This window comes from Ictidomys tridecemlineatus, chromosome 7 (genome assembly GCF_052094955.1).
Source record: "Ictidomys tridecemlineatus isolate mIctTri1 chromosome 7, mIctTri1.hap1, whole genome shotgun sequence".
NCBI lineage: Eukaryota > Metazoa > Chordata > Mammalia > Rodentia > Sciuridae > Ictidomys > Ictidomys tridecemlineatus.
Window position 1 is genome coordinate 171,176,933 of NC_135483.1, and position 6,000 is coordinate 171,182,932.

The 6,000-nt window shown below is 35.5% G+C and overlaps 1 long non-coding RNA gene across 1 annotated transcript in view; it reads right to left on the minus strand.

The window, feature by feature from the left end:
- Nucleotides 1–1,257, minus strand: part of LOC144365609 (uncharacterized) — a 70,746-nt gene extending 69,489 nt beyond the window's left edge. Inside the window, exon 1 of the long non-coding RNA XR_013424267.1 lies at nt 1,083–1,257. This is a non-coding gene — a long non-coding RNA (uncharacterized LOC144365609). The remainder of the gene's footprint in view (nt 1–1,082) is intronic.
- Nucleotides 1,258–6,000: the final 4,743 nt, after the last annotated feature.

Here is a 6,000-nt window from a genome sequence, read left to right on the forward strand (position 1 = left end):
ATAGTAACAATTAACTTACAAATTAAAATGAAATTAGCATATAAATACAAATTATGAGTATATGTTAAGATAAATATATAAAAATGACCACATTCTGATTGATACATTGATACCAACTGAATTTAGTTATACGACTCAATAACCAAAACAATGATCTTAACTAAGAATACTTTGAATGTCTTGCTTCCTGACATTTATATGGTAGTTTTAACAAAGGTGATTTCCCTGGAAGTTTGAGTCAACAGATGCATACTGCATTCTCATCCTGGTCCCTCTTCCCACAAGATCAACATTGAAAGTGGATACTGGAAAATAGTTTTATACAAGTACATGAGCTTTTCTCCAAAACTCAAGACAGAAGAATTAGAAGGACAGGAACTTGTGTGAGGACACTAGTAGGTAGGGGTGAAGAGAGGGGTATTGAGCTACTCTATAAGAGGTTCTATTTACCTGACCTGCCTCGCTCATAATTGCTTATAAGATTTATTTGCCATCTCAAATAATTCCTGGAGACACTCTTTATGAATGGATATCACACAGACAACTAAAGGATCCCACACTATGGAATGAAAACTATACATACACACACACACACACACACACACACACACACACACACACAGGTATATACACATATGCACATGTTATATGTGTGTATATTTAAATAGGTTCTGGGGTACACCCACTGGGCATACATGCCAGCTGTATGCCCAGTGGGGGTGTACCCCAAAGTTCTAAACCCTGCCCTTTTGACATTCTGCCACCTTGGTTTTCGAGCTGCCATTATATTATTATTTGACACCAAATACTTTTCTTTCAAATACTTCATCACAGCTAAATTCCTGTAACAGGTGCTCTGCATCTGCTGCTCCATCATCTCACAATAGACTTCTTAAAATTTTACTTTTATTACTTTATTACTTTATTCTGTATTATTTCTACTTTTTCTTAATTTGTTTATTCTTCTTTGTTACCGTATTACTTTTAATACTGGGCTAGAATTCATACACTCTCTGTATGCTCTAAATTCACCAATTTAGGAAGAGAACCAGAAGGTCAATGAGCAATGAAGAGCCACTCACCAAATTCCAATTTCAGCTGGACACCATGAATACATCATAGAACAGGTCAACTGCCCGGAACTTTCATAAAAGCTTGGTTTTCATTAGATTCCCCTCCAACTTTTTCATAATCTAGGCTTCCTGCCCTGTGTTGATTATGTTTCTGACCCAAAACCAACAAACTAAGAGGCTGCACGTTGTGATGGAAAGTGTCCTGGACCAGATGCCAAAAACCATAAAATTCAGGGCCAACTCTGGAGCGAACCAGCTGTGTGACCTTGAACAAGTCACTGTGTTTCTCGAAACTGTCATCCCTTCATGTTTTTATTGAATAGTTAATAAAATTATGTCTGTAATTTCTTCCAGATCACAATTATGTCATCCTTTGACACTAGACGCCTTTCTTCTTACTAGAAATATACCATGTATAACAACATAGTTTACAACTAAGTTTTTGACTACTTCTTACTAAACATAAATTACTACTCATGAGCTATATAACACCAAAAATAAACAATATATGCAATTTCAAAAACAAGTTTGTTAAACTTATTATTTCAGGTATGATTCAGCAAATGAAGTATTTAACACACCACTGTGAGAGCAAAGCTTGGTTTTAAAATCTAGCAAATAAAAGCTGGATCTGAGAAACCAGCTAAGATTGGCGGAGGTCCATCATCTTTACGAGAGTAGAGGGATTTAAAATATATCATTTATCAAGGAACAGGGTAGATAATCTGGAACAAGAGGGCAGGGGGTGGTAAATTGGTGGAAAAATTTAAGATACATTTTTTCCCCAGCTGTTTGGTTTTTCATGCTGTTGAGTTTTAAGGTTACAGAATGTAACCAGAATATGAAACATCACCAGGAAGGAGGAAGGGAACTCATTTAATATTATGTTAGTTGTAGAATTATAACTAGGTATAAAACAAAGAAAGTAGTTATCTATTATTCATTCTTTCTGAATAGACATTTCCTGTCTGTGAATACAAAGCATGATTAGAGTTCACCTGCTGAAACTCAGAGATGCTCCAAGAGAACATTTCATTTTCATTTGATCTGACCTTGTGTATGATAATGGAGCCTCTTGAAAACACTGACGCTTGTCTGTTCACTTTAGATTGTACCTCTGAGAATTATTTCTATCCCTGACCTCAAAGGTGGGGAAATTAACCTCTGAGGGTCTCAGTGACTTGCCAAGGTTGCTGCAAGGCTCTGTCTTTAGGCACCCCTGAAGAGGTCTGGACATGCAAACCTGTCAAGCTTATTATCTACTCTGACTATAGGTGACTTCCCATATTATATGAAGGATTTTTCTCATGGATATCTGAGCACACTCAACCTAGCAGGGCAGAATGACCAAAAATTAACCTACATCCTTCATTATGCCAAGTGTCCCTCGCTGCTGAGTGAACCTGCAAATTAATGAAAAGTAGATTCTCAGCATGATTATAGAGGAGAAAATGTTCCAGCAATGATGTGTTGCCAGACACAGATGTACTGGTCATAGTGTACCAGATACAGATAAACCTTGTGCTTAACTGCTGAATCAGGTGTTTTTTGACCAAGACCCTGATCTTAATCAAAACATAGAACCCCAAACTGCAAAGAATCCCAATAAACTGAGATCAGACCTACTTGGTTTTCTTTTTGTTTGTTTGGTTGTTGTTGTTGTAGTTGTTATTGTTGTTGTTGTTTGTCTACCTCCAAGTAAATTACGAACCAGATCAATTTTTAAATTCAGTTTTAAGATAAAAATATACTCATTTTCTAAGCATCATTAAATCAAAACAAAATCTTATTGAATTGATATGTCATCTGGTTCAAGCCCTACAAAATCTGATCAGTAGGTGAACAGAGAGGCGAATGTGTTAATGGGGAGGAGTTGGGGGATGAGGGGAAGGAGAAATGGGAAGGGAAGGAGGGAAGATGGGTGTATCTCTTTTCCCCAGACTAGATCTGTTGGTTCCAGCCTCCAAGGCTACCTAATGTACCTCTTCACCTAACTATCCCTTTGCTCAAATCCTGCACTGATTAAAAAGTGAACTTAACAAATTTTCTCTGATGAGCTTTTTATCATGTTCACAAAGAGACATCTGATATAAAGTAGTAAAACAAAAACAAACAAACCTATAATTTGGAGTAGCAGCTCCAGGGACAATAACAAGGTTTTCCAATCTCCAAGATCATAATTAACAGTGTAAGGAATTAAAGAGAAGTTCAGGAAGGAGTGTTTAAACCTTTTTGTAAATTTAAAAACAAGTAATGATCTCCGTTGCTGTTCTCCAGGTTTATTCAAATTTGGACAATTAGGACAATTAAACATAAAACAGAGACAGTTCTAAAGAGGGAGCTGCAACAAAGCAGAATAATTGCTGGTCGGGGCTATCAAATTTACATAAAAAAAGATTAAAAAGCTGATTTACATTTAAAAAACAAGATCAGGCAATATCTAAAATAGATAACACAACCTGCTGAGAAAAGCTCTTTTCATCAATAAAGGCGAAGCAAAGGTGATTATACATAACAAAACTAATCTTCTATATTGCTTTAATCACCTAAACCACTTTAACTGTTTATTTGGGAACTGTTATGTAAAAAAAAAAAAATTACATGTGAAAATGTCTAATTTCCAGGTTTGCAATAAAACATAGACACTATTAAATCATGCTCACATTCTCAGCTTACTACTGCTCTCCTTTCTAGATCTCATATTCTCTTGAAGACCAAAATTTTCACAAATTACAAATCCACCCATTCTACAACTTGAAAATTTACCATGTAGTTGATCTAACAGATGCTTCCAGAATAGAGGTTCTGTTTCTGTGTGTTTACATTTCACACAGAAAAAGCAGATTATAAAGTCTTTTCCTTCCTGTTTTATTAAGTTTTGAGCTTTTTTAAAAACAGAAAATAACATAATTAACTAAATTTTAATACACGCTTTAGGGAATGAAAAAGCTACACTCTCTACCCATCTTCTCCAGGTGACTCCCTGCTAGTTTGCTAATAAGAGGCAGATTAACAAGAGAAAAACAGACAAATTTATTTAACAAGATTTATGTGACACAGGTCCCTTCATAATAAAATGAATTCCCAAAGAAATGATGAAGCCTGTGTGTTTTTATACTAAGTTCAAAGAAGAATGCAAAGTCATGGGAAAATGTGATAACACTAAGGGTGTGAACAAAGAATAATAAACTGGTAATCTCACAACCTGCTGAGAAAAGTGCTCAGATTCTTCTTAGCATCTCTCCATTTTTGAAAGTAAGGGTTTTCCTTTCCTCCAGGTAAAGGAACAGCACATGAAGATACTGTGACTTGCCTCAGGAGAGAAAGGGAAAACTTTCTTGCACCTACTATTTCTCAAATTCCTTCAGCTTAAAATATTTAATATGTCAAGGCATCATATTTGGGAGGAGTAGTTTCTAAACCCTACCAATACCAGATCCCTTATTAATATTAATTATAGAGTGGATTTATCTGAGAATAATTATTTATTCATTAATACGGCATATTCATGACTTGAGCCTAAAAAACAAAATAAACTTAGATCTCAAAACTAAGTAACTAATTGCCATTAATACATACTTTGTTAAACCACTCTAGAAGTTAAGAAGAATCTTACAATTATGCAAGCCATGAGTTTGTGTTAAGAAAAACAGAGTTTTGGAGAAAGGGCAGAGAAACATGGTCGAATAGGACTCTCCAGCAATCATTTTCCCTCAAAAACATTAATTTGAACAAGTATCCATGCATAAAAAAAACTTCTGCTTGAGTGGAGCAAATTAAGTGAGAGATCACATGACCTGGTATACTATCATAATAAAAAAGCTGCATTGAAGAGTGTAAGAACAGTTTGACACACTCACATCACCCATCTCCAAACCCCAGGCAGCACAGTGTGAAGAGAAATACCACACGCCTGGGGAAAGACAGGAACGTGAGCACAGAACTTTGACTTAAAAACCCAGCACCAGACAGATCTCCTGAATCCAGGTCAATATCCATGGATTGAATCTCTACACCTATTTGGGCACAAGATGGAAAACTGTAGACACAGCAAAACAACCCACCTCACTGCTGCCCAACTACAGTGGAACTGGGCTCAGAATAACTCACAGTGACAGGAAGACTTCAACAACCAGGACTGGGATTCCAGCCTGGCACAGAACCAGTCTAGCAGTCTTGGACTTAGGACAAGAAGTTGGACTACAACAGAAGACCTACCTAAAACTGCTAGACAGACTTACTGATAAGCAATGCCCCAAATAAAGCCATACCGAAAAGTCTGAAGTGAACACCTACATCTTCAATGTACAGACATTGATACATGCCCATAAGGGACAAGAATAGTCAAAAATATCATCATATGGACAAAACAAGGTACCAATTACTGAATCTAAAGAGATGAAGATGCATGAACCTGCAGACAAAGAATTCAGAAAAGCTGTTTTCAGGAAGTTCAACAAACTAAAATAAAATACGGAGAAACAATTCAGAAAATTAGAGAAATTTAACAGAGATTGAAATAATTTTTAAAAATCAAATAGAAATCCTGGAGCTGAAAATTATAATGAACAATATAAAAAATGCTTATAAAACACATCAATAATAGAATTGATCAAGGAGAAGAAAGAATCTGTGAACTCAACAACAGGTTATTTGAAAATACATAGTCAAAATATTAAAAAGAATAAAAGGGAATGAAGAAAGCTTGCAGGATTTTTGGGATAATGTCAAAGGAGGAGAAGATGTATGAGTCATTGGCATACAATAGTGAGTAGTGATAGAAAAGTGGGTAGGAAGTTTAAAGAAATAATAGAAAAAAAACTTTCCAAAGTTGGAGAAAAATATAAATATCCAGATACAGGACAAAGAATACCTATAAGAATGTATTCAAATAAGACTATCTTATGCATATTATAAGAAAAAGATC